This window comes from Macaca thibetana, chromosome 16, assembly GCF_024542745.1.
Source record: "Macaca thibetana thibetana isolate TM-01 chromosome 16, ASM2454274v1, whole genome shotgun sequence".
NCBI lineage: Eukaryota > Metazoa > Chordata > Mammalia > Primates > Cercopithecidae > Macaca > Macaca thibetana.
The window spans coordinates 45249386-45276612 of record NC_065593.1 but is presented as its reverse complement, the minus strand read 5'-3'; the positions used below and the strand labels follow the sequence as shown (position 1 = coordinate 45276612).

General features: G+C 52.3%; 2 protein-coding genes and 1 pseudogene across 3 annotated transcripts in view; 1 reads left to right on the top strand and 2 right to left on the bottom strand.

The window, feature by feature from the left end:
* The window catches only part of PHB1 (prohibitin 1), a 444080-nt gene extending 431661 nt beyond the window's left edge, over window positions 1-12419 (bottom strand). The window contains exon 1 of the mRNA XM_050765702.1: window positions 12410-12419. The gene's annotated coding sequence lies outside the window, so the exon portion shown is untranslated. The remainder of the gene's footprint in view (window positions 1-12409) is intronic.
* LOC126939883 (L-lactate dehydrogenase B chain-like) lies at window positions 10077-12388 on the bottom strand (annotated as a pseudogene). Its single transcript, XR_007720480.1, has one exon. The product of XR_007720480.1 is annotated as an L-lactate dehydrogenase B chain-like (transcript).
* A 1959-nt stretch (window positions 12420-14378) lies between the features above and the next one.
* The window catches only part of PDK2 (pyruvate dehydrogenase kinase 2), a 254121-nt gene continuing 241272 nt past the window's right edge, over window positions 14379-27227 (top strand). Inside the window, exon 1 of the mRNA XM_050765674.1 lies at window positions 14379-14384. The gene's annotated coding sequence lies outside the window, so the exon portion shown is untranslated. The remainder of the gene's footprint in view (window positions 14385-27227) is intronic.

Here is a 27227-nt window from a genome sequence, read left to right as displayed (position 1 = left end):
CATTAATTACAACATCAACATTGTAACATAGAGGAAGTGCTGAATGAAAGAACTTGTCAGGCATTTCGGGAATGCCAAGGAGGGAATGGACGAGTGTTTCCTGGGCTGGAAAACCTTTACAGAGAAATGGATCTTGGCAAAGAATTCATTCACCAGGATGGAAAGAATGGTATGTGCAGAAGCCAGAAGCAGGAGTGAACGTGGTGAGCTTGAGAAAGATAGGACTGGGGAGCAGAAGGCAGGATTTGCATCCATTAGTACATCTTGGCTCTCCTATAATACTGTGAGGTCTTCAAGGGCAAATTCCAATCTCACACTTCATTCATATCCCCGGTCCCATCTGAGTTCCTAGTGAAATGCTGGCACATAGGTGAAACCGGTGAGTTCACTTTTTTCTTCAAACACAAGAATGAGGTTTTCAGCCCTCTTTACTGGTGCTTTGAGTTGGGTTATTGCAGTGAACCACCTCTTGGCACCTCACTGGTGGCTGGGTGGGGTGGAGTAGGCACGGGGGATGCCTGGTGGGTTAGGAGGTTAGGAGTGGGTGAGGTGGGAAGTACATTAACTGGAAAATTCTGCAGCAGTGTCAGAGTTCCAAGGAGGAGGCTTGCACTGGCCCCCACTCCCATATTCATTGCTGGACATGATAGTAAGGTGTGAAGATGGAGAAAATGGGACCCTGAGGTTTATTCGGGGCTCACAATGAACATTCAGTCTTGGGAGAGAGAGTGCCTCACTACAGGTTAAGTGCAAGGACTCTTCCTGCCTGTGCTGGTACCATTTGGCCTCCTCCTTGCAGCCGCCTTTGTTGTCGCTAAAGCCTTTTCTGGCACCCACAGGAGGGTCCTGCCTTCTGTACCAGCACGCCTGCTTCCCCTCCTTTTTTTTTTTTTTTTTTTTTTTTTTTGAGACAGAGTCTCACTCTGTTGTTCAGCCTGGAGTGCAGTGGCGTGATCTTGGCTCACAATAACCTCTGCTTCCTGGGTTCAAACGATTCTTCTGCCTCAGCCTCCCAAGTAGCTGGAACTACAGGTGTGTGCCACCATGCTGGCTAATTTTTATATATTTAGTAGAGACGGGGTTTCACTATGTTGGCCAGGCAGGTCTCAAACTCCTGACCTCATGATCTGCCTGCCTCAGCCTCCCAAAGTGCTAGGATTACAGGTGTGAGCCACCATGCCTGGCCCCCCTCGTTTTAAACATAGCCCAGCTCCCAGCTCCCCTCTACCCGCCTGCAAAGAATCAAACACCCAGAAAAACTCCTAACCTGTTTTCTTTTTTTTTTGGAGAGAGGGACACAGAAGCTAAATGCTTTGTAGCCTAGTGGATTAATGAGCCTCTTTTACTGCTGGACCCACACACAATTCCCAGTGCATTCCTTGGTTGAGCCCCGCCATATTTAGAACCTAGGTTTGCCTCCAGGATTTCATGCTGGCTCATGCGCTGCTTTCTAAGGGGTCTTCTGTGTCCCACCTCCCTATACACTGCTAGTGCGGGACAGTTGCCTCCTCAGTCTGGGGCTCCCTGAGGTTGGGAACTGTTTTGCTCTTCTAAGGTGCTCAAGAATGAGACTGTGTCTTAACCATAAGACAGTTAGTTGAAGAGTCACCTTATACAAGATAATTGATGAATAACCTGGAACCCTGTTCTCTGAGTCAGGAGACATGCATTTGAGCCCTTGAGATCATGTCTGTGAGTAGGGAGAGGGTGTTTTCTTTCAGGCTTGGGTTTCAGAGGACCCTAAAGGGAAGAAAGACCCCTTGTTTTCAAATCCCTTCCATTCCAAAATCCCTGCAATACCTTCCCATCCTGTCATGGTCTCTTTCCTGTTTCTGTCATCCTTACCTGGGTCCCAAGCCTGTTTTCCCACCTGGGGGCGGGACCAGGGCTGTTCGGTATTTCTCTGCGATTCTGTGAAAGGGCTCTTGGCCTCTTGACATATCAGTGAGGCCACTGAAAAGTCTACAGAGCCCAGGCCATTCCTGCCCTTTGCTCTGCACCAGAGAAGGAGCCGTTCACTGGTCACTCATTTATTGAGTGCCTACTGTGTGCTAAGCACAGGCTACAGAGTGTGCGAGTCTCCTCACTGCTGTGCAGTGAGATGCCAGCTCTGAGTGTGAGGGAGGGCAGAGTCAATGCAGCTTGCAACGGCGAAGACTGCATTTATGCAGGACTGCTGCCTGACACCGAGAGTCCAGGAAGAAACCCAGTGGGTTCAGTGTGGGCCTTGTGTGAAGTGCCAGCGATGAGGACAGGAGACACAGAGAAGAGAGTTGGCCTGCCGGCTTGTCAGCTGTGACATCCAGGTAGGAAGAAGCAGCACCACGTCCTCTGGGAAGTCTGCGGTGGGGGCTTTTACTCTGAACCTTGGGCCTCATCCTCTCTGCCTGGGGAGAGTTTGGTGTATGAACCATGGTTAGTGGGGGGGTCTTGTCTGGCTCCTCCACCCTTGGAAGTCTTCCCTAGTCACATTGAAGGCCTTCATCTTCCTAACCCCTCTCTCCTGTCTGGAGATATCTAGGGCAATGGAATTGCAGGCTCATCTGTCATATCTTCCATTATTCAGTTGCTAATGCCTCCAGAGCATGGATGGAGCCCACCCTCAGTTATCCTCTTTTTTTTTTTTTTTTTTTTTTTTTTTTGAGACGGAGTCTCGTTCTGTCACCCAGGCTGGAGTACAGTGGCCGGATCTCAGCTCACTGCAAGCTCCGTCTCCCAGGTTTATGCCATTCTCCTGCCTCAGCCTCCCGAGTAGCTGGGACTACAGGCGCCCGCCACCTCGCCCAGCTAGTTTTTTTGTATTTTTAGTAGAGACGGGGTTTCACCGTGTTAGCCAGGATGGTCTCGATCTCCTGACCTCGTGATCCGCCCGTCTAGGCCTCCCAAAGTGCTGGGATTACAGGCTTGAGCCACCGCGCCTGGCCCAGTTATCCTCTTTAAAGGTGGGGAAGGCTATCCAAGAGTCCTGGGAACATGGCAGCTGACATGAACTAGGAAGCAGGAGACACAGTTTAGTCCTGGCTCTGTTATCAGCTCACTGTGTGACTTTGGGCCAGTAGCTTCCCATCTCTGAAAAATGATGACTGACTCCTAATATTCCTGCCCACACCATGCATGGAGGAACGTTCATCTCTATTTGTTATCGAGGTGACTTCCACAGCTCTTGAATGGAATGAGTCGAGCAGGTGTTCTACCAGGGGTGCTAGGGAGGGGAGGGGTCCAGAAGTCTGCAGCTCCAGTGGAAGAGGTTAGGCACTAGGGAAGGCAGACGGGAGCTCAATATCTGTGACCTGCTGGGGCGCCCACTGCCTGTCCTCTTGTGCCCACTCACTTGAGCCATGACCTTTCCCCAACCTGATTGATTTACCTACTTTCATGTCTGGTCCCCTGGAACCATTTGGGGCTGTGGCCTCTGCTAGAAGGTGTGAGCTGATAACTGCTTATGGTGTTATTCCTCCCAGAGTGATCTGCACTTACTTACAGTTGTTGAAGGCAGAAAAATCTCTGAAGACTAAAGGCGTGACCCTCTAATGATCAATGATTAGTATAACGATCAGTGATTAGAGCTTTGCAAACAGTGAGGGAATAGGGGATGTTCCAAGGTCTGGAAAACTAGGCTTTAGTCCCCATGGTTTCAGCTGGCCCTGAGGGGCAGGGGTGGGGGCAGGGCAGAGTGTGCCTGGGTGTGTCATGGGTGGGGAGGGTGCAGCTTCTGGGCCAAAGCGATTTCAGTCTTGGATCATCAAAAAGACCACCTCCTTGCACTCGACTGCCTCCCCTGGGGGCCTCCCCATGATGGCTTGTGGGGAGCCTGTCTGTCTAGCTGCCCAACCCCCACCTTGGAGACTGGCAGCAAAGTGTATGGCCATTTTCCCATGATGCCCTTGCAACCACCAGCAGCCCTCGTCTACCTTCTGTGGACAGACTTCTCTTGCCCAGGAGGCCCTGGAACGTGTGTTCCACCTGATACGCTGGCGGTGGGAGAGAGAAGTGGTAGAGAAAAGAGAGGCAGCAGAGGTGGACTGTCTTGGGAACCAGGTAATGGCAGGGCCAGGGCCAGGGCTGGGGCCTTGCAGATGCAATCATTTCTCCGGCATCCCGAGAGGTGAGGAAACACCATGGACTGATTGATTTATTCACTGGTTCATTCACTGATTCCTTCCTCCCGCTCCTCCATTCTCCCTCTGCTCTCCCTTCACAGACACCTAGTGGTGCTTCTAACAGGCAGAAACTGCTGGGAACTGGAGATACAGAGGCGACAGCAGACCTGATGCCTGCCTGTTGGGGGACCTCCAGTCTGGGGACACCAGCCAGCCATGTGACCCAGCAAGACAGTGTAATGCAGTATGCCAGGAACAGGGTCACACCAGGCAATGGCGACAAGCTCTGTCTGTGTAGGGCAGGCGGTCAGGGAAGGAGAGCTGGTTAGGATGGGGCTGGGAGTCAGGTCAGTGAGGCAGGCCTGAAGGATGCAGTGAGTCGTGTTAGGGGACTGGACTTGGTCCTGAGAGCACTGAGGGAGTGGAGGGTACAAGTTGGTTTCTTTTCTTTTTTTTTGTTTTTTGAGACAGAGTCTCGCTCTTGCTGCCCAGGCTGGAATGCAGTGGCAAGATCTCGGCTAACTGCAACCTCCGCCTCCTGGGTTCAAGCAATTCTCCTGTCTTAGCCTCCCGAGTAGCTGGGATTACAGGCACCCGCCACCACGCCCAGCTAATTTTTATATTTTTCGTAGAGACAGGGTTTCACCACGTTGGCCAGGCTGGTCTCGAACTCCTGACCTCAGGTGATCCACCTGCCTCAGCCTCCCAAAATGCTGGGATTACAGGTGTGAGCCACCACACCCACCCGGCCGGTTGGTTTATTTTCTTTTGATTTTGTTTTTCCCTTTTCGCTGAAAGATTTAAGCAGAGTAGTGGCTTCTCAGATTTGTACTTTTTTTTTTTTGAGACAGTCTTCCTCTGTCACCCGGGCTGGACTCGACTCACTGCAACTTCACTGCAACTTCTGCCTCCTGGGTTCAAGTGATTCTCCAGCCTCAGCTTCCGAAGTAGCTGGGACCACAGGCACCTGCCACTACACCGGGCTAATGTTTGCATTTTTAGTTGTATTTTGTATTTTTAGTCACCATGTTGGCCAGGCTGATCTCGAACTCCTGACCTCAAGTGATCTGGCTGCCTTGGCCTCCCAAAGTGCTGTAATTACAGGCGTGAGCCACTGCCTGGCCCAGATACACACTTTTAAGATCATCTGGGTGCCAGGGTTTGAAGATTTAAGCACTTCTTATCTCTAGTGGTTGACTTTTTTTTTCCCCCCTCTAATTCCAGGCTTTAGACCTAAAGTAATTTTGAAACGCTGGTAGAACTAGATCCATCATTGTCTGTTCCTATCCCTGCAGCCACTCCTTAGGACCACCCCTCTAAGGAAACAACCAGAAAGCCTAGCATGGACAAACCATACTGGCCCCACCTCTGCACAGCAATGCCAGCCTGGCCTGCCTCTGGCCAGAGCATCTCCCCTCACCCACCTGGTTTGTTTGTGCTGAGGACAACTCAACCCTCCCCAGGGGCATGTTGAGGGCAGGTTTGGGCAATACTTACCTTTTTTTCTCCTTGGCTGGATCAGAGGTCTTCTGCATTTTACAGATGGAGAAACTGAGATGTAAGGAGGTTAAGTGACTTGTCCAAGGTCACACAGAAAGAGGCCGAGCCAAGATTCAAAGTCTCACTTCACAGTACTGGTTCTGCTCTATCTTGGGAAGTGTCTCCAGCATAGATGAGGAGAGGGCAGCCAGTGAACTTATGATGGGTCCCCAGGAGGCAAGGCAGGACTGCTTCCCTCCTTATCCCCACTCTAACGCCCACTTACCTCTCTTCCCCAGGCACTTCCCCCATTGCCCCAGATTTCCCTTGCCTTAGAGCCTGGGCCTCCTGGAAGGAAATGGCATGTGGTCTGGGGGTGGAGGCTGTTACGCTGGGCAAAGACATTTTAATCCTTGAGCTGATGGGGCAGGTGTCCTGAACCAAGAACTGTGGATTGACATTCTCATTCTTCCATTAGCTTCTGTGACCTTGGCCAAAGCCTTCTCCCTCTCTGACCTTAACCTGAACTTCTGAACTGGGGCTTGCTCAGTTCTGCTGAAAGGGAGAGTTGCTTCCTAGTTGAGAGAGTGACAGTGGGTTACATTCATTAGACTGTCTTCACATGTCTGTATCCCCAGTTCCTGGCACTGAGCCTGGCACACATAGGATCCCAGCACACGTGGGACACAGAATGCTGAATGAGGAGTCCTTTCTCTGAGAGTCTGGGAATAGGGAAGAGGCTGGAGTCCCCTTTTCCAGGAAAGCTAAAGATAGACAAACAGAGCCCTAGAGTAACACAAGCTGCCTGCCAGGACGCTGGGAGCTGGGCTTGCATCAGAGGCTCTTTCTTGCATCCCCAGTTTCCCTAGGGGTAGCGCTGGAGCTCCTGGAACCATCAGGGACCTGGCTAGGGACAATATAAACCCTCTTGCCTCTCACAACTTGTGTTGTCGTACCTTTCAGGATCAGGAACGGATTGTTTTCTAAGCCTTGGACTAATTCACTCACTTCCCATCTGCTTCCCTCACATCCCACCATGACATCAGTGGCTGGGGCAGCTATCTTGAGCTGGAGTTGCCCAGCCTGGCCAATAACTGGAAAAGTCTCTTTGGAGATTTGGACCCATTTCTGAAAACCACTTTGCCTTGGTAAGAGGCAGCCTTCAGGTGCAAGCTGGAGAGAATGGTCACTTATGAATTCCATAGGACTGACCTTTCTCCCCCACTGGGTTTCTGTGCCTGGCGGGGAACATTCGGAGACATTGGTTCCCATTCACTCTGAAAGGACTCCTACCCCCACCCAGAGCCCTCCATATCCATTTAGCCCAAATCCCCAACTCCAGGGATGATTACAGGTTGGGGGAGCCCCGAGAGCAAGGGAGGTAAGTGATGCGATCGTGCCCCATTCTTGTCACCCTTTTTTTTTTTTTTTTTTGAGGCAGGGTCTTGCTCTGTTGCCCAGGTTGGAGTGGAGAGGCACAAGCACGACTCACTGCAGCCTCAACTTCCTGGGCTCCAGTGATCCTCAGTCTTTTGAGTAGCTGGGGCCACAGACGTGCATCACCGTGCCTGGCCAATTTTGTTTATGTTTTGTAGAGATGGGGTCTTTCTGTGTTGCCCAGGCTGATCTTGAACTCCTGGCCTCCAGCAGTCCTCCTGCCTCAGCCTCCCAAAGTGCTGGGATTACAGGCATGAGACTCCACAGCCAGCCATCACTTAAATTATGCTTAGCATCCCATAGTGTTTGTAAGTTCTTCCTGACTTCTAACCCAGTCTCTCCTCCCATATTCCAAGTCCTGTATTTTGGGAAGCAGAGGGTTGTGATATTAAAGGAGAGTGAAAGGAGAATAAGGATTAGACCCAGCTGCAGGATGAGGTGCTTTTGGGAAGCAGTCCAGCAGTGCTAGTTGAAGTTTTTAATGTTTCTCATGGGGCTGCATAGATGAGGCCGCATCACCCAGCAAGGCTTCTGTCTCTAGACCAGGTACCCCGATGTTTGGCACTGACTCTATAAAGCATGGCAAAGCTGGAGAAAAGCTTTGGGGGGTCACTTCCCTCCTCCGTTTTGCAGGTGAGGAAACTGATGTCTGGAAAGCAGCAGGCATCAGTGGAGACACTCCTAGCCCTGCTGCCTTCTCACTGCACACACTTCCAGATTCAGACAAACCAGAAAGGAAACCCACCATGCAGGACTGTCCATGCAGTGGCTCTTCCTGTGGCCCCATTTCTACGCGCTTCCAAGGACCTCACCATGGTCCAGGACCACAAGCCAAGGCTACCCCAGCGTCCTTACCATCCTGGGAATGGGAGGATCCAGGCCCAGCTCTGTCTTGTCTGCCCCCCGGAAGTCTTCCCTGAGCGCTGGCCTCTTATTTACCCGTCTTTGTCTCTCGCTTGTTGGTCCCTGTCTCTTGTCTGATTACGGAACCCCTGAGGTCAGAATCTTTGCCTCCCCAATCAGATTGTCAGGCAGGAGTTGGGGGCAGATGCGGGGTCATTTCTACATGTGAGACCAAATAGTGGTCCTGTTTAAGTTGATCCCCTTGAAAGAAAATTCTGGGCTGGGCGCGGTGGCTCAAGCCTGTAATCCCAGCACTTTGGGAGGCCGAGACGGGCGGATCACGAGGTCAGGAGATCAAGACCATCCTGGCTAACACGGTGAAACCCCGTCTCTACTAAAAAGTACAAAAAACTAGCCGGGCGAGGTGGCGGGCGCCTGTAGTCCCAGCTACTCAGGAGGCTGAGGCAGGGGAATGGCGGGAACCCGGGAGGCGGAGCTTGCAGTGAGCTGAGATCTGGCCACTGCACCCCAGCCTGGGCGACAGAGCGAGACTCCGTCTCAAAAAAAAAAAAAAAAAAAAAAATTCTGGAAAAGCTCCTCAGATGCACAGATACACAGAATCAGACCTTGGGCAAAGTGTGTAGTTGTGCTTTTGAAGCTGTGCAACCTTGGACAAAATACTTGACTTCTCTGTGCCTCAGTTTCCTTATCTGTGAAGTGGGGGTGGTCGTGTATCGATACCTTCCCCATGAGGTTGATGGGAGGATTGAGTTAATATAAAGCATTTCAGACAGTGCCAGTTTCTTACACGTACACACACACACACACACTTCGGAGGTCTGCCAGGCCAGGGCTCATAGCCTTGAATCTACCCATGGTAGAGAGACAACCTGCCTTGCAGGCTACCTGCCCTCCCAGCAGCCATGCAGGGGATCTGCCTCTCTGCTGCCGATTATCCCCTGCCCTGGTCAGAGCCTCTTCCCAAAGGTACCTCCAAGGCCACAGTTATCCAGGTCTCTGCTTTGGGGCTGAGTTCCACTTCACCATCACCTGCCACAGTGCACACGGACAGCTCCATCAGGAGAAGCAGGGCGAGGCAAGGCAGCATGGTGAGCCTGCACTGTCCCGGAACGCTCTGGGAGTCCCTCTCAGCCTGAAGAAGCCTCTTGCAGGCTTTGGTTCGCTCTTTGGCTCCTTGAGTGTAGATAGGGGAAACTTCCCCTGTTTTCTGGTCCTTCCAGCTGTTCCTGCTTCTTTCCTTCAGCTTAACTGACCCCCAGGCCAGTTTCTGTGACTCCCCTCCCTCCCTGGCTGGACAGGCCAATGATATTAAGGAGCTGCTCAGGAGGAGGGATCAGACCTCTTCACTACCACCCCCTAACATTTGATTCCAGGGCTTAACATTCTGATGCAACACCTGCCTCGCCTATGGCTGTTTCCCTGGTGGCAGGTGCACAGTGGGGCAGTGTGTGGGACCTGGAGCTTGCAGCTTCCAGGCTGGAAACCCTGAGGGGACCTTCTCATCTTAGGAATAAAGGGAGGGGGCCATATGCCTTCTCTCTTCCTAGTGCTCTGCTCCCCTGTGCAGAGAAGCCTCTCCCTGGAAATTAGCAGTGTCCCCTTTCTGTCCCTTCCTGTCTTTGAGCCCCCTCCTCTCCAGCACTCTCCTCCATCAATAGTCCCTGTGTGTGCATAAGAACACATGTCTTGCTCTAAGAGAAATAACAGTGCTTAAAGAAATGAGGCTCCTCACAAATGGGAATTGGGATTTGCCAGAAAAATGGCCGCAGGTTTCAAGCGTCATTGGCTCTAAATGATCTTTCCCCTGTTGTCAAAGTGATCTCTCTAAATCCCTAAACTGACTTGCCTCTCCTGCTCACCACCTTCCAGTGTCTCCCCACTGCCCTCGAGTGAACTCAAGCTCCCTAGCGTGGAGTTCATGGTCCTTCATTTAGTTCTTCCCTCTCGCCTGTCCACCCAGATCCATTCATCCATCTATCCACTCATCGGTCTAGAACAAGGGCTCTGTGGTCACAGAGGCCTGGATTCCAAATAGCTGTGTGACCTTAGGCACATTACTTAACTCTTCTCGAGAATCCTTGTCTGTAAAACAGGATTAATAATAGCACTTGTTTCCAAAGTTTGAGGATGAAATGAGAGAATGCCCTGGAGCACTTAGCACAATGCATGATGGTCAATATTTACCACCTGCTGACCTTTTTTTTTTTTTTTCACACTACAATAGTTAATTTTATTTGTTCAAGAGCTCATACTGCAAGCATTAAACCAAGCATAGGCTTTGATTCTGTGGGCCCAAATTCACATATTGAAGAAGATCAAAGCAAACTGCGATCCATGTACACGGATGAAAACTAAAGGCTCAGAGTTAATAACATTGTAGTTTTTAAATTTCTACAGCCTAGAGCCCAGTAGTCACAGGTCTTTTTGGTCCTTCTTGATGTCCCACAGGGTATCTGCACTTTTCTTGAGCTGAGCAACTTCATCATCCTTTAGCTTCTGGTTGATAACGCTGGTTAATCCTCGGGCATTGAGGATACACGGAAGGCTCAGGAAGACTTCATTCTCGATGCCCTACATCCCCTTTACCATTGTTGACACGGGATGAATCCTGGATAGATTTTTCAACATGGATTCAATAAGATCAGCCACACTTAATCCAGTAGCCCAGTTGGTATATCCTTTTAGCTTGATGACTTCATAGGCACTTTCAACCACCATCTTATGCACTTCCTTCCAATTTTCACTATCAATGTCAGTCCCCATTTCTGGATTCAATTCCTGGAGAGAAACACCTGCCACATTCATGCCACTCCACACAGCCACACTTGGGTCGCCATGTTCCCCCAAAATCCATCCATGGCAGCTGCTGGGATGAATGCCAAGTTTTTCAGCCACAAGGTAGCGAAATCTAGCAGAATCCAGATTACATCCACTTCCAATCACGCAGTGTTTGGGTAATCCACTTAGTTTCCAGGTAACATATGTAAGAATGTCCACTGGGTTGGAAACCACAATTATGATGCAATCAGGACTGTACTTGATGATCTGAGGAATAATAAATTTGAAGACATTAACATTTCTCTGCACCAGATTGAGCCGAGTCTCCCCTTCTTGCTGACGGACTCCTGCAGTTACCACTACAGTCTTAGAATTGGCAGTCACAGAATAATCTTTATCTGCCACAATTTTAGCGTCTGAAGAAATAAGCTCCCATGCTGCAGATCCATTATTTCTCCTTTAAGCTTATCTTCCAAAACATCCACAAGAGCAAGTTCATCAGCCAGAGACTTTCCCAGAATGCTGATAGCACACGCCATACCAGCTTGTCCAGCACCCACTACAGTGATCTTATTGTTTGGGACTGTTGCCTCTTCTACCGTAACTGGTGCAGTGAGTTTTTCCTTAAGAGCTGCCATTTTGCACAGGAGAGAGGAGGCTCTGAGACCTCTGTAACAGCTATGCGGAGAAGACAATGTCAGCTGCCTTTTTTTTTTTTTTTTTTTTTTGAGATGGAATGTGGCTCTGTTGCCCAGACTGGAGTGGAGTGGTGCGATCTCGGCTCACTGCAGCCTCTGCCTCCTGGGTTCAAGCAGTCCTCCTGCCTCAGCCCCTGAGTAGCTGGGATTACAGGCCCCGCCACCACGCCCAGTTAATTTTTGTATTTTAGTAGAGACAGGGTTTCATCATATTGGTCAGACTGGTCTTAAACTCACGACCTCAAGTGATCTGCCTGCCTTGGCCTCCCAAAGTGCTGGGATTACAGGCATGAGCACCCGGCTTGACCATTATTACTGTTACTGTTATCGGCATTGGGTGAGGCGGTGGGCTGTAGAAGATGAGTAAGACACTGATCCTATAGCATCTCACAGTTTAGGCACGGAGACCTCTGGTTGGCAGATAAGCTACGTTTGGTTTGACATGTGCCAGCATAGCGGTGGGAACAAGGGAAAGGCACGTCCTCCTTCCCAGTGAACCACTACCCCTGTCCCAGGACAGGCTGTTGCCTCTACTGGACCTCCCTTTCCCCCTGGTGAACTCCCATTCATTCTTAAACATCCAGCTTAATATTCACCTCTTACATAGAATTCTTCTCTCTCTATTCCTGTCTCCAGCAAGAACTAATTGGCTCCTTTTGCCAACATCTCCCACTTGGATCTCTATGGCTTCCCACAGGCCGCTGTGCGAGGTTGTGCAGGTTGTGTCCTGCACAAGGCTGGCTGCGGAGGGGGCCAGTGGAAGTGAAGGCAACCCCAGCTCTGCTCACTGATGGCTCTGGCGCTGCTCAGGGTGTTCACCCCTGGAAGCAGCAGCTTGGCTCCAGTTCTCCCAAAAGGGACAGCTGGGCTGAGGGCATCTCTGCTAGTCAGCCATGTGGTTGTTGACTATGCCACCAGCTCTCTGAGAGTAGGGCTGTGATAGATGTGTGCTTGGCATACAGTCGGTCCTTAATAAACCTGCACTCACCCTGAATCCAGGCCAGCCAAGTGAGAGATGAATAAGAGTAAGTATGGAGTGTTTGAGGGAGGACTCCCCCTCTACTCCAACCCACTTTCAGGAATCTTTTTGGTGGGTTCTAAACTGGAAGGCTTCAGAATCCCCGAATTTGCTAAAATGCAGCTTCCCCAGCTTAACCTAATTCCCACGCAGCCAGTCCTGGCTTGTGGGTTGCTCTCAACTCTGTAGGGAGGCAGTCCCCCAGCCTCTCCCTGAACACCCCCAGGTGCAGGACGCCTAAAGCCTCACACTCCATTTGGGGTTTTCCGTTGTCATTAACAGGTTCTTCCTTAGAGGAAACAAAATGTTGCTTTTCATCCCCTTGGTTTCACAGGTGTGGAAACTGAGGCAGACCGGGCTTGCTGTAGGATACACTGAGAATTCATTGGCAAACTAACTTGGACCCCCCAGCCAGCTCCTTCCCACCTTCCAGTGGGGCCTTACCCACAGGGCTTCAGGCAGAATCACAGCCTGGGCCTCTGGACAGGGGAGATGGCCTTCCATTCTCCCGATGCAGATGGGATGACCTTAGTCTCTACTGAGTGTCTGAGCCTCAGTTTCTCCATTTGCAAATTGAAGCTGGTCCTTGTAGTGTGTAGTAAAGATTTCATGAATTCCTGCCGGTAGAACATTCAGCAGAGTCCCTGGCACACAGCACGCGCGCAGTTAACCCTAACTTAATTGCTGTGGTGGTGATGATGACGATGATGATGATTTTATTCCTTCGAAGGAGCGCTGGTCTCCTGGCCCCCTCTCCGGCTCCCGACCTCAACCAGCGCCAGAGCCATCCTGCGTGATCCCGACCTCACCAGCGCCGGAGCCGTCCTGCATGAGGCAGGATGTGGTGGGCGCACAGCAGAGACGAGGCGGGGGGCACGGGGCAGAAAGGAGAGGGCGACGGGAAAAAAGCAGAGAAAACCCAAAAGGTCCGGAAGGCTGGGAGGGAGGCAGGGCACAGGCTGGAAACCGCGACTATTTGCAGCGTCGCCCTTGGGCTGCGGTCAGGCTGGCGCTGTCAGTCCTGGCGGCCGAGCCCGCCGCCCCGCCCGGTGCCCTCGGCCACCCGGGCACGGCCCTGGCCGGTGCGTCCAGCTCCTCCCGGTCCCCGCGGCCCCGGCGGCGGGTGGGCTGCAGCGCTGCCGCCAGAGGAGGGACCCGGCCGATCTGGGGTGGGCTGGGGCAGGGCCGAGCGCAAGTCGGGGTGCGACCCCCAGGTGAGCCGGTCTGGTGGCAGCGTGCGACCCGTGGCGGGGTACGTCGCGGCGGTGGCGCCCCGCGGGAGCTGGGCCGGGGGCGGGTCGCAGCCGCGGCGAGGCTCCCCGGGCGCCGGGTGGGCGCAGGATTGCTAAACGCTGCGGTTTGGCTAAGATTGCGGAGCCGAGAAGAGAAAGGGCGCAGGAGGGAGGGATTTAAAACAAAACCAAAGGGGGGAAAAAAAAGCAGAGGGAGAACAGAGAAGAGGGAAATGCGAGATGAGGGCGGATGCGGGCAGGAAGCTGACGTTTCCTGAACGCCTCCTCCAGCTAAAGTCGGTGCGTGATGAGCCCATTTTACAGGCTGGAGCTGGGAGAAGGCCGCCAACCACTAAGGGGCAGAGGCGGGATTCGAACCTACACCTATCTGCCACTCGCGGGCTCCTTCATCTTTACTGAGGAGCGAACACGAAGCAGTGGGGCTTGGCGGGGGCCAGGAGGCAAGGCGGAAGGGAGAGGGCTCGGTGGGGGGTCATGACTGCCTGGTGGGGACCCTGGGGACGGGGCAGCTGCAGGTTGACGATCTGGGTTCCTTCACCGACCAAGTACGAAGGGTTGGGGGAGGTCTGCTTCAGTCGTTCCCGCGCCCCTCCAGCGCCCCCACGTGGAAGCTTCTGACTACCTGGTTTCCCCTCCCAGCGCGCCGGCGTGGCGAGATCCAGGTTGGGCTGGAGCTGGGTCCTGGACTTGGAAAGGCCTGTCCCTGGATAGAGGGACAGGAGATAAAGGAGGGGCAGGGCTGCCAGGGGCGGGGGGTCTGGGTGTCCTCGGGCACGTAGTGCGGCCCTTCCAGTAGCGGGGAGGGTGGTGGGTAAAGGTAGCCAGGAGTGCTTGGCTGGGACTTTGCACCCTGTGCTTGGCCCTCTCCCGCTGTGATGGCTTAGGACTTTGGAAAAAACAACTCTTCCCCCAAGTCTTTGAGGTTCCTTTCATGCATTCATTCACTGATTCTGGATTTACTGAACACCTTCAGATGCAACTCTGTGAACAGAGTTGAAAGAAACAAAGGTCTGGGCACGGTGGCTCACTGTCTGTAATCCCAGCTGTGGAGGGAGGATCACTTGAACCTGGGAGGTGGAGGTTGCAGTGAGCAGAAATTGTGCCACCTCACTGTAGCCTGGGTGACAGAGTGAGACCCTATCTCGAAAGAGAAAGAGAGAGAGAGAGAGAGAAAGAGAGAGAGAGAGGAAGGAAGGGAGGGAGGGAGGCAGGGAGGAATAAAAGAAACAGACAAGCATTATCACAATTTTAATACGGGGATGAGGTGGGGCACACGGAGCAGAAAGGAGAGGGAGATGGGAAGAAGGCAGAGAAAACTCCAAAGGTCTGGAAGGCTGGGAGGGAGGCAGGGCATGGGCTGGAAACCGCGGCTATTTCCACAGTGTGGAAAGTGCCATGGCAGGGGCATTTGGGGGAAAAGGAGGAACCCAGGACTCCCTTTACCTCATTGATAATGTGGGTGTGCTCAGACACTTGTCCTAGACAGAACACTAAGGGTTTGGAAAAGCGGATCTCTAGGTCCACAGTGTAGATGGAGCAAACAGAGCCCTTGCCCTCTGTTCCCAGAGGTTGTGTGGGCAGATGCCTTTGCCCATATTCGTGGCAGGCGGTTTGGCCCAAGCCTGCTTTGGTCTTGGCATTTCTAGCCCCTCAGTTATGCCCCATGTGTCTCTGGAAGGGCCTGAAAGTACTGCCCAGTTTCAGAAAGAAATTCTCACCACTAGCAGATCAGAGTTCTTTTTTGTTGTTGTTGTTTTGAGTCTTGCTCTGTTGCCCAAGCTGGAGTGCGGTGGTGCGATCTCGGCTCACTGCAATCTCTGCCTCCTGGGTTCAAGGGATTCTCCGGCCTCAGCCACCTGAGTAGCTGGGACTATAGACATATGCCACTCCGCCCAGCTAATTTTTGTATTTTCAGTAGCGACAAGGTTTTGCCATGTTGTCCAGGCTGGTCTCGAATTCCAGGCCTGAAGCTATCCACCTGCCTCAGCCTCCCAAAGTGCTGGGATTACAGGTGTGAGCCACCATGCCTGGCCTGGTCAGAGTTCTGAAAATGATTCAACACAGTTCCTGAACTCACCCATATCATCAGCACCTCCTCCACCACCATCAAATGTGCACTCTGACCCAGGGGTCCAGGGACCTGGGGGCCTCTCACCCTGCCTCCTTTCCTTCTCCATCACCTTTCTCCATGGAGCTCATAGCCACGCACATGTTTTTTGCAATTAGACTCCATGAGGAAAGACAACATACATGATGATGGGTGTTTGTCCACGTGTCGGATTTAAGTCAAGCGTAGAAGCACACCATACCATAGTGTTAACAACAATACCCTGGGTTCCAATTCTGGCCCCAGCCCTTACCATGGGTATTAGTTGTTACTTAGGCAAGTTATTTAAGTTTTCTGAATTTCACTCACCTTATCTGTAAGATGGAGATCATAATACATATCCTCATATCGAAGTATTTTTGAAGTTAAATGAGATAATACATAAAAGAACTTTGTGCAGCATCTGGCACATCATAGGCACTTAATAAATGGTAGCAGTTATTATTACTCTTAATAATATAGTTAAACAGTAACATTCCTCAATATTTCAGGGGAAAGCTCAGATGAAGGAAAGTCATTTAAGGCATTCCCTTATATTTTATCATCAGGTTGAGAGTTTCCTAAGGACAGGAGCTGGGTCTCTCTCATGATACTAGCAGTTCCCTGTGGAGGGGTCTATTTCTATTTCTTTTCTTTTCTTTTCTTTTTTTTGAGATGGAGTCTCGCTCAGCTGCCCAGGCTGGAGTGCAGTAGCACCATCTTGGCTCACTGCAACCTCCGCCTCCTGGGTTCAAGCAATTCTCCTGCCTCAGCTTCCTGAGTAGCTGGGATAACAGACATGAGCCACCATGCCCAGCTAATTTTTTTGTATTTGTGATAGAGATGGGGTTTCACCATGTCGGCCAGGCTGGTCTTGAACTCCTGACCTCAAGTGATCCGCCCACCTTGGCCTCCCAAAGTGCTGGGATTACAGGCATGAACCACTGTGCCCCGCCTATTTCTTAGACAAAGTTGAGCATACAAGGACCTCAAAGGTAGATTTCAGAAGCAGAGGGAGCCAGGCTGAGGGAGGCTGGTGAAGCCCCTCTGTTGGGGCATGTGGGGTCTTCTCCTGACCCTGGCCTCAAATGTGGCCCTGAAGAAGTCTCCCTCCAGAGTGCTTATTCCTTCTGGAGCCTGTGTGCTATCAAGGCACCAGCGTCTGACCCCATTAGTGAGAGAAGAGAAGCTTATGATTAACATCAACCTTTTTTTTCCTGGATCTTGGTTAGCAAGTGTGAGAGAAAAGTGAACAGCTAATTGCAAATGTAATTATAATGCACTGTCCTCTGTCTACCAAGTGGAGCCTCCACACCCCAGCGTCTGCAGAACAGTTTGTTTCTCATGTCAGGGAGGACTCTGGAGCCAGCCACATGGTGACAGCACCCACAGGTTGGGGACTTGGCTGGCGGGGGCTTGGTATGAGGGGCTCATGGAACTGCCCTTTTGGGACTGACCCTCCATCCTGCTTTCCCTGGCCGGACCAGAACCCCTGAGCTGATGGAGCTGGGGGCAGCAGCTATGGGGGATGAGAGGCTGCCCAGTTTGTCTGTGGTCTAGAAGAGCAGGGGTTAGTCTTGGGGTGGCGAGGGAAGAACCCCGGTCCCTTTCTGGCCTCATGTGTGAGCACTCAATCAGGGAGCAGAGATGGCTAGAGAAGGCAAGTAAATGATTCTCTAAGTCCTTAGGGCTGAGGTGATCCCAGGAAGTGTCCAGGTCTGGAGTTGGGACCCTAGGCTCCGCCGTCTTGGCTGGGCTGGCTCCCCGTTCCTGCAGTTCCGCCCCCGCAGATGGAAACAGTTGGAAAGTTTTAGGGCACAGTTGCCCTGTGCCTCACACTGGATGTGGGGCCTTTAAAGAACTTCCCTTTAGCAGCTGTGCAATCTTCATGTCTTGGTACTTTCCCTCCACTTGTCTGCAGACTCCTCTTCTCCCTCCACGATTTCCTTGTTTCGCCTTCAGCTCTGAGTGACGCTAGGCATGACTTCATTCTCTTTGGGACTCATTTGTAAAATGGAAAGTTTGTTGAATGGAAAGATTTGAGATTCTAAGTGAGGTGGATTGGAGATGTCATTTGGAGTGAGTATATATCTGAGACGGGCAGAGAGGGAGGGAGGGGGCAGAGGAGAGGGATAGCCTGAGTGCCACCTTTTTGGTTAAGTAAACCATCATAGACAGGGATGCCTTATACAGTTGTGCAGGTTGAGCACTGCACAAGGGTGCCTGACTGAGACAGATCATGGAGGCTGAAATTCAGCCCTGCTCATTTCACCAAACCAATCACTTGGGCTTCACCTGCACCATTCAAGGAAGGGCTGCTTTTTCCCGTTTCACACAGATGTGCCTTATGGGCTAGCACAGGCCTTGATAAAGCCAGACTTGGGGGACAGACGATAAAATATTAGGGCAGAAATCCAAAGGGGATGATGGAGCTTATCTCGTCCCCAAATAGGCATCCTCTGACCCCTAATTAAAATGCCTGTGCTAAGCATGGGGAAATAAGAATAAGACGTGTCACAGTCCCAGAAAGCTTACACGGGGCAGGGGGAGAGAGGCATGTGACTGGAGATAAAGCACAATGGTACCATTGCTTTAAGCATGGCGACTATGTATTTGAGTGTCAAATCAGGTTATAGTGTACATTGTATGAGTGCACATACAGGGCTCACAAAAAGGGGTTTTTGACTTTAGGAGTTTTCTGGTCAACCTGAGCATGAGTCTTCAGGAGTTATAGTAGAGTTTTGTACAGAGCATGGATGCCTCGAGGGGAAATTTTGCGGGGAGAGTCAGGAGAAGTTCTCAGAGGAGATCTTGAATGGTGGATGCCAGTTTGCCGAGTGATGGTAGGGAAGGGTGTTTAGGCAGTGGGAACAGCACAAAAAGGTACTGAGGCTTGAAAGAAGACAGTTCTCACTGGGTTTAAGTTCAGTGAGAGCCGTACAGTCTGTCTGGGAAATGGGGAGCCCCTTCAGGCCTCGAATGCCATGCTGGGGAGCTTGGATTTTATCCAGGCAGATAAAATCCCTAGGGATTTTTGTTTCTCTTAAGGGCTGTTAAACTCTCCTCTCCTCAAAGAGGTGATGAGGAGGAGGGAATGGAGATGGGGAGGGGCTGGAGGCAGGGAAGCCTTTTAGGAGGAAGTCATTGTAGTAGTCCAGGGAAGACCTGGGTCAGCCTCGAAGTCAGTGCTGGGACTGGGGAGAAGAGGGCTGGGGTCAATGACATAGCAGAAGGCATCAGGCATCAGTAGATCTGAGACCTGGAGGGAAGGAGGATTGTGAGGAGGAAGAGGAAGGAGAGCAGGCTTAGGGGAGCAGGCTCAGGGTGAGTGTCAGTTTGGACAATTTGATGGGAGATGCTGGAGACGCTGGAACTCTAGGGGCAAAGCCATGGAGCTTTAAGGAACTCAGTGTTTGGGGCTGGTGAAGCTAGAGGAGACCAGGAAAACCCAGCAAAATCAACAATAACAGGCTGACATGGTGACCTAGGTAGGCTATGGCAAGAGGGTGGGATGGGAGAGACCGAGAAGGAGAATTAGAGGGGCAGGTGCATCAGGAGAGAGAAGAGGTGCGGACACCAAGGAGAGTGACGCTTACAAAGATGCAGACGCATATGCATAGACATGTACATGTTCATACCTGATAAGGGCAGGAAGCATGCACTTCTGAGATGAGCTGAAGTAACATCATCTATTTGATTTGCTGTATTATTTGAATATTTTACAGTGACAATACTTGCATGTATTACTTGCAGCATTAAAAAGCAATTGAAGGCCCAGTGTGGTGGCTCATACCTGTAATCCCAGTACTTTGGGAGGCCAAGGCAGAAGGATTGCCTGAGTCCAGGAGTTTAAGACCAGCCTGGGCACAAATCAAGACCCTATCTCTACAAAAAATAAAAAGTTAGCTGGGTGTGGTGATGTGTACCTGTAATCCCAGCTACTCACAGGCTAAGGTGGGAGGCTTGAGCCCAGAAGGTCAAGGCTGCAGTGAGCAGTGGTTGTGCCACTGTACTTCAGTCTGGGTGACAAAGCAAGACCTTGTCTCAAAACAAACAAACAAAAACAACAAACCACAACTGAAAACAGATAAGAAGTAATCAAAATGTCCATTAACCTGAGAATGGATTAAGCACTTATGGCAGTGGACTATTACACAGCAGTGAAAATATATGAGTTAGAGTTCATGTATCAACATATAAACTCATAAAATGTTGACCGGGTGCAGTGGCTCACGCCTGTAATCCCAGCACTTTGGGAGGCTGAGGTGGGCGGATCACGAGATCAGGAATTGAGACTATCCTGGCTAACACGGTGACACCCCATCTCTACTAAAAATACAAAAATCAGCTGGATGTGGTGGCACTGGCTTGTAGTCCCAGCTACTTGGGAGGCTGAGGCAGGAGAATTGCTTGAGCCCCGGCGGCAGAGGTTGCAGTGAGCCGAGATGGCACCACTGCACTCCAGCCTGGGTGACAGAGCAAGACTCCGTCTCCAAACAAACAAACAAACAAACAAAAAAACTCACAAAATGTTGAGCAAAAGCAGCAAAGTGCAGCAGGATACCTATCATGCCAGCCCATCTAGGTAGAATTTACAAACATGAAAGACACATCTCCATGTTATGAAGGGATCCATGCACAGGTAGTGGAACTGTGAAATACTAATGGGAATAACTGACGGGTTTAGGAGGGAGCTCACCCATGGGGAGGGAAGGAGGGAGGGGCATGGGGGTCAGGAGAGGACACAGGTGGTTTTAATTCTTCTTGGAAATGAGTTATTCCTTAAGCTGGGTAGTGAGCATATTCCAGGTTTGCCATACTGTTATATGTGCTTTATATAATTCATCTATTTTGAAAAAAAAGACTAGAAGAGAAATACGAAAAGCCCATGGGGAGAGGAGTTTTAAGAACCAGGACCTGGCCAAATTTTGTATTAAAAACACAAAAATTAGCCAGGCTTGGTGGTGCATACCTGTAGTCCCAGCTACTCGGGAGGCTGAGACAGGAGAATCACTTGAACCCGGGAGGCAGAGGTTGCAGTGAGCCGAGATGGCGCCATTGCACTCCAGCCTGGGCAACAGAGTGAGAATGTCTCAAAAAAGAGAAAAACAAAACAAAATAAAACCATGGAAGGTGGCTGGGCATGGTGGCAGTGGCTCATGCCTGTAATCCCAGCACTTGCTTGAACCTAAGAGTTTGAGACCAGCCTGGGCAACATGGTGAAACCTTGTCTCTATAAAAAAATTTTAAAATTAGGCCAGGAGCAGTGGCTCACACCTGTAATCCCAGCACTTTGGGAGGTCGAGGCAGGCGGATCACCTGAGGTCAGGAGTTCAAGACCAGCCTGGCCAACATGGAGAAACCCCGTCTCTACTAAAAATACCAAAAATTAGCTGGGCATAGTGGCGGGCGCCTGTAATCCCAGCTACTCAGGAGGCTGAGACAAAAGAATCGCTTGAACCTGCTGGGAGGCAGAGGTTGCAGTGACCAGAGATCGCGCCATTGAACACTAGCCTGGGCAACAAAAGCAAAACTCCATCTCAAAAAAAAAATTTTATTTTTAAAAAGTAGCTGGGCATGGTGGCATGTGCTATTCAGGAGGCTGAGGTGGGAGGATCACTTGAGCCTGGGAGGTGGAGGTTGCAGTGAGCAGAGATTGTGCAATTGCACTGCAGCCTTGGTGACTGAGTGAGACCCTGTCTATAACAAACAAACAAACAAAAAACACACAGGGAACAGTCACCAGTGTCAAATGCAGCAGAAGGTCCCACAGGGAAGCAGGGGCTGGAGGCAGAGACATTGGGGTGCCCCGGGTCGGGAGCACGCCCACCAGTGTATGGGGCCTGCTTTCAGTTTTCCTGCGAAGAATCCTCCTGGCCAGAGGGCCCTGAAATCCCATTATCAGTCAGTGGTCCTCTGGGAGGTTCCCCCTGTGACTTAGAGCCCCTGCGGCCTCTGGGACTTGCCTCTGGGACTCAGAGGCAGCGCCTTGGTTCTTTCTTGTTGATGATGATAGAGTGAAGCTGTCCTCCTCTCTCACCAAAGAGTAAATGGAGTCATCACCTTGAGACTCATGGGAGGACCTAAGGGGGTGACAGTAGTGCCACCAGCCAGTGCTCCCGGAGGTGTAGGCTGGCCCTGAGACAGAGGGATGACCAAGCTGGCTTCAGGAAGAGATGGAGAGTTTCCGGTGGAGAGTCTCCGGCGCCCAGGGGCAGGTGGGTGAGGACGATGTTGAGGCTTGAAGATTTGGGGAGGCCAAAGCCAAACCCTGGTGCCTGGGCATGGAGAGTGAGTGATGCCCAGGCTTGGCAGACAGCAGGCTGAAAGATGCAGTGCCAAACTGGGGAGAGGGGCTGCCAGGGTTGAAGATCAGAGGAGCGGATGGGGGAGCCGGGGCACTGTCAGGGCTTGAAGCAGGAGGCCGCCGGGGGTGGCATGTTGGGGAATCAGTGAAGCCAGGGGAGGCTGGGAGGAAGCAGGCGTTGCCAAAGCAGCAGTGGGAAGGAATCAGTGCCAGCTCGGGGCTGGGGGTGGGGAGCTGGGGCAGCAGGAGGGAGCCCTAGCACTAATTCCCTCCCCAGCCTTCCTTCAGTTTTGCAACAAAAACAGATGCCCCTGTTGGTTAGTTGTAAACAGAGTTTTAGGATTCAGAGGGTCCTCTATGGGGTCGTCTTTTCCAATCCTCTTTTTGTACAGATGGGGACAGCGAACGCCTATGCAAGGCCACCCAGTGAGTCTAGTGACAGGACCTGGATTGAACCTGCCTGCATGTCCAGGTCTCTGCCAACGTCTGTGGACTGTAGGGTGGGGACCTGGGGGTAAGGGAGTTCCCAGAGTGAAGAGCTCCAGCCCTGACCACAGGGAGCAGCAGTCCTACTGGGGAGCGAGACAAGATGAGGCTCAAACACATCTAAACCCAGTCATGGATGGAAGGCTGTGTGTGCTGTCAGGGAAATATTATGGGGCAACAGTGGAGTAGCCCTCCGGGTGCCAGCGTCTTTGAGGGAGGTATGCCACGGAAGCTGTAGCTTGGGCAGTGCTCCAGATAAAGAGGAGGCTTTTAAATCCGTTAGGAGTTTATTTTCAGTGGAACCCAAATATCCCAGCATACTAGAAAAGATGTGAAAGACAAAAATCCATCATGAAGGTGGAATTATTATTATTATTGTTATTATTTTTGAGACAGAGTGTTGCTCAGTTGCTCAGGCTGGAGTGCAGTGGTAGTATCTCGGCTCACTGCAACCTCCTCCTCCCGGGTTCAAGCCATTTTCCTGCCCCAGCCTCCCGAGTAGCTGGGATTACAGGCATGCACCACTACGCCTGGCTAATTTTTGTATTTTTAGTAGAGACAGGGTTTCACCATGCTGGCCAGGCTGGTCTTGAACTCCTGACCTCAGGTGATCTGCCCGCCTTGGCCTTCCAAAAAGTGCTGAGATTACAGGCGTGAGCCACCGCTCCCAGCCAAGGTGGAATTATTGTTGGCTAATGCTAACCTTGGTTCCTCACACTGTCTGAAGGGAGCCAGGGTGTGGGCCTCCAATCAGCAGATAATCCTGATCCCGCAGGTCTGCTGGGGGACAGAGCTGAGGGTCTTCTCTTAGCTTTCATCAACTGCAGCCCCAGGAACGTACACCACAGGCCAAGGGCAAAGGTCACTGGGGAAGTGCCACTGGAGAGCATCAGTTCGCCACCTCGTTAGACAGTGCCGCAGCCTGAGGCCCCAGAAGAAGTAACAGCCTCAATGTTTAATCTATTTCTAGGATGTGTTTGGGGCCTCACATGTGACTAGAGGAGTGTTTGCCACTCTGGGAGGGCATTAGCTTGAACTAGGGTGGTGCCCCCAGAGGGCAGTGAATGGCCCTGGGATAGGTGGAATTGTGGGGAGGGGCCCACGGTGGCCTGAACCCTGAACCCTCTCCACCCTGTGTTTGGCCTGGGGGTGCTGAATGATTTGGAAGGGTGGCCCACCATCAGGGGAAGGGCGGGGTGTCCAACAGCTCCCGGGGGCTGCAGGATGGGACCCATTTAGCCTCCGCAGTCATCTGACCCCCATGACTCAGGCCTGGCCCTGCCCTTGGAGGGCACTGGGCCAGTGTGAGCTCATCACCACTGCCCGGAGCAGAAGTGGTAAACAAGTTCACCCTCGGCCTCCCACCCCTGAGAGGAAGCAGAGGGTGAGGTGGGGGCCCCTCAGGCAGCTCAACCCAAGCCTTCTACACAATGCAGGTGCATGTCACGGGTGTCCCAGGGCCGGTGGGGTGTGTGCTGGGCTCCTGCCTGCGGGCGACACGCACAGGCATATGCTTCCCTTCACTCACACTCATGGGGGTGCCCATGGCCAACCTTTCCAGGGGCCAACTTCGCCAGGTTCATGGGGACCATTTTACCCCATCTGTGATGTCCAGGGCCAACAGCCCAACGCTCATGAGGCTGGGCCTGAGGACTGGGGGGTCCCCATGGAATAACCCCTGGTTTGACCTGCTGGATCCCAGATTACCTGGTCGTCAGACCTCGCGGCTCAGACCCATGTGCAATGGGGTCCCTTATGGCTTCTGGGACCCTAGAGATGCCACAGAAAAATATTCTTGGCCTACCTAGGCTCGTGGCAACATCTGAGAAGGTCCGATCTTCTTAAGCATCTTGCTTCTCCTGCCATCTCCTGCCCTACCTTCTTCCCTCTTGCCTTTCTCTGTCTTCCTCCTCTTCTTTTTCATCCTCTTTCCTGATCTTTCTCTCTATCCCTTCTCTCCTCTCAACCCAGGTAACTGTTATTGCTATTTGTAACCACCAGATGGCACCAGCGCATCATGTGTCCCCCCTCCTTGCTGGGGGTCTCCCCCACCAAGATGATTAACCTTTCACAACACCCACACCCTGTCCAACGCCTTCCCAGGACTTTGCACCCAGAGGAAAACATGCAGCAAAATACCAGCATGGCCAGGGTAGGGGCAGGAGCATCCAGCTCCATGGGAGAGCCTGTACCTGCCATTCCCTTCAGGGTGCCCGCCCACTGAGGGTGTGATAGCCTCTACTCCTGGCAAGCCGGTGAGGTCCTAGTGATCATCTCCAGAGAACAGAACTCAGAGAAGTGAAGCCACTTGCCGAAGGCAGGACAGCACATGTGTAGTGCAAGGGAACTCAAACCCAAGCTTCACAGGTTCCAAAACTCTGGGCTTCCTGGGCGAGTGAGGCAGGAAGGGACTGGGGCAAGGATCCCCAGAGCCAGAGCACTCTCTCCCACACCGAGTACCTATTCCTACTGCCGTCCCTCTCATGTCTCCCTGATCTGCTTCTTTCAGGCCTGACTCAGAATGCTCTGCCCATGGAAGTGCTCATGATGACCTCAGCCCTTGGGTCTTCTTAGAATTTAGGCATCTGAGGCCGGGCGCGGTGGCTCACGCCTGTAATCCCAGCACTTTGGGAGGCCGAGGCGGGCGGATCACAAGGTCAGGAGATCGAGACCACGGTGAAACCCCGTCTCTACTAAAAATACAAAAAATTAGCCGGGCGCGGTTGTGGGCGCCTGTAGTCCCAGCTACTCGGGAGGCTGAGGCAGGAGAATGGCGTGAACCCGGGAGGCGGAGCTTGCAGTGAGCCGAGATCGCGCCACTGCACTCCAGCCTGGGCGACAGAGCGAGACTCCGTCTCAAAAAAAAAAAAAAAAAAAAAAAAATTTAGGCATCTGGGCCGGGCGCGGTGGCTCATGCCTGTAATCCCAGCACTTTGGGAGGCCGAGGTGGGTGGATCACCTGAGATTGGGAGTTCAAGACCAGCCTGACCAATACGGAGAAACCCCGTCTCTACTAAAAATACAAAATTAGTCAGGCAAGGTGGCACATGCCTATAATCCCAGCTACTCGGGAGGCTGAGGCAGGAGAATCGCTTGAACCCGGGAGGCGGAGGTTGTGGTGAGCCAAGATCATGCCATTGCACTCCAGCCTGAGCAATAGAGTGAAACTCCATCTGAAAAAAAAAAAAAAAAAAAAGAATTTAGGCATCTGTACGTGAACCAGTTTCTTTTTCTCCCTTTGTTCCGTGTATCCTGGCACTCTTTCTCTTCTAATGAGGTTGAACTGTAGAAGAGGTGGCCCCTGCCCTCTGGAAGCCCCCGGGCTGATTCGAAAACATAACTCTGCCCCAGGGGCCAATCGAATGGGGGAGACAGAGGTGCAGCCATCTGGGAGCGCTTACTAGTGTTGAGCCTGAGCTAGGTGAAGATATGCAAGGCAGGCTTCCTGGAGGAGCCAGGGAGGGGGTGCGCCAGGACTCGGGGAGGTAGGCTGAGTGAGGGCAGTGCCCTCTGTGACAGCCATGGGGCCAAGAGCTGTCCAATGATCTTCACGTGGGGGGAGCAGAGGTGGGGCTGTCACAGCCCTGTATTCAGGGGAGGGGACCACGTTGGCCCTAACTTGGGCTAAGCTCCCCTCTGGCCCATCCCCCCGCCCCACCCCTCACTCCCTGTCCCACTGGGAGGCTGGCTGTGGGCTGGGGCCAGGAGGGCCAGGGTGGGGTCCCTTCCTCAAGGCCGGAGCAGGATGAGCAGGCTGTGGCAGTGCCCAGGAGCCAGAGAGGAGCCGCCGCCCCCCACCCCCTTGGGCCCCTCTGTAATTAGGGCTATTTTTAGGCCCCTCTTCCTTCCTATTTCAGGCCTCTGGACTGGGCCGGAGAGTGGGCTGTCCTGGGGCCGCGGGCTGGAGCCGCTAAACTGGGCCGCGGCGTGGGAGCTGCAGCCACAGGAGAGACCACAGGCGGGCGGAGTCCTGGTGGGGGAGGGGAGCCCAGGACGTGGCCAGGCCTGGGGCAGGGCTGGGAGTGGGGGCGTGTCTTGGCTTATCAGACCCCTCCCTGGGCCCCTCATGGATCCGTTCCACCCTCTGCCCATCCCTCAGCCAGTGCCCCCAGCCCTACTGATGTGAGGCAGTTAGTCCTCGGCCTGCAACTCTGTGTGTGTCCAAAGATTGTGCAAGCCCAGCACTTTCAGGGCAGTGTTGGCCCTAGGAGGGATGCCCAGAATATTCATAATAGTGACCAGCATTTATTGAGTGCTTACTTTGTGCCAGGTACAATTCCAGTGCTTTACCTGTATTAACTCACTGCTTACAACAACACATTGAGATCAGTGCTATTTTATCTTCATACATGTCTCAGATAGAAAAATTCAGACTCAAAAATAGTCCATTTGACAGCCGGGCACAGTGGCTCATGCCTGTAATCCCAGTACTTTGGGAGGCTGAAGCAGGAGGATTGCTTAAGCCCAGGAGTTCGAGGCTGCAGTAAACTATGATTGCATGACTGCACTCTGGCCTGGGCGACAGAATGAGACCCCATTTCTTTTTTTTTTTTTTTTTTGACATGGAGTCTTGCTCTGTCACCTGTCGCCAAGGCTGGAGTGCAGTGGTGCAATCTTGGCTCACTGCAACCTCTGCTTCCTGGGTTCAAGCGATTCTCCTGCCTCAGCCTCCCAAGTAGCTGGGATTACAGGCGCGTGCCACCACACCTAATTTTTGTATT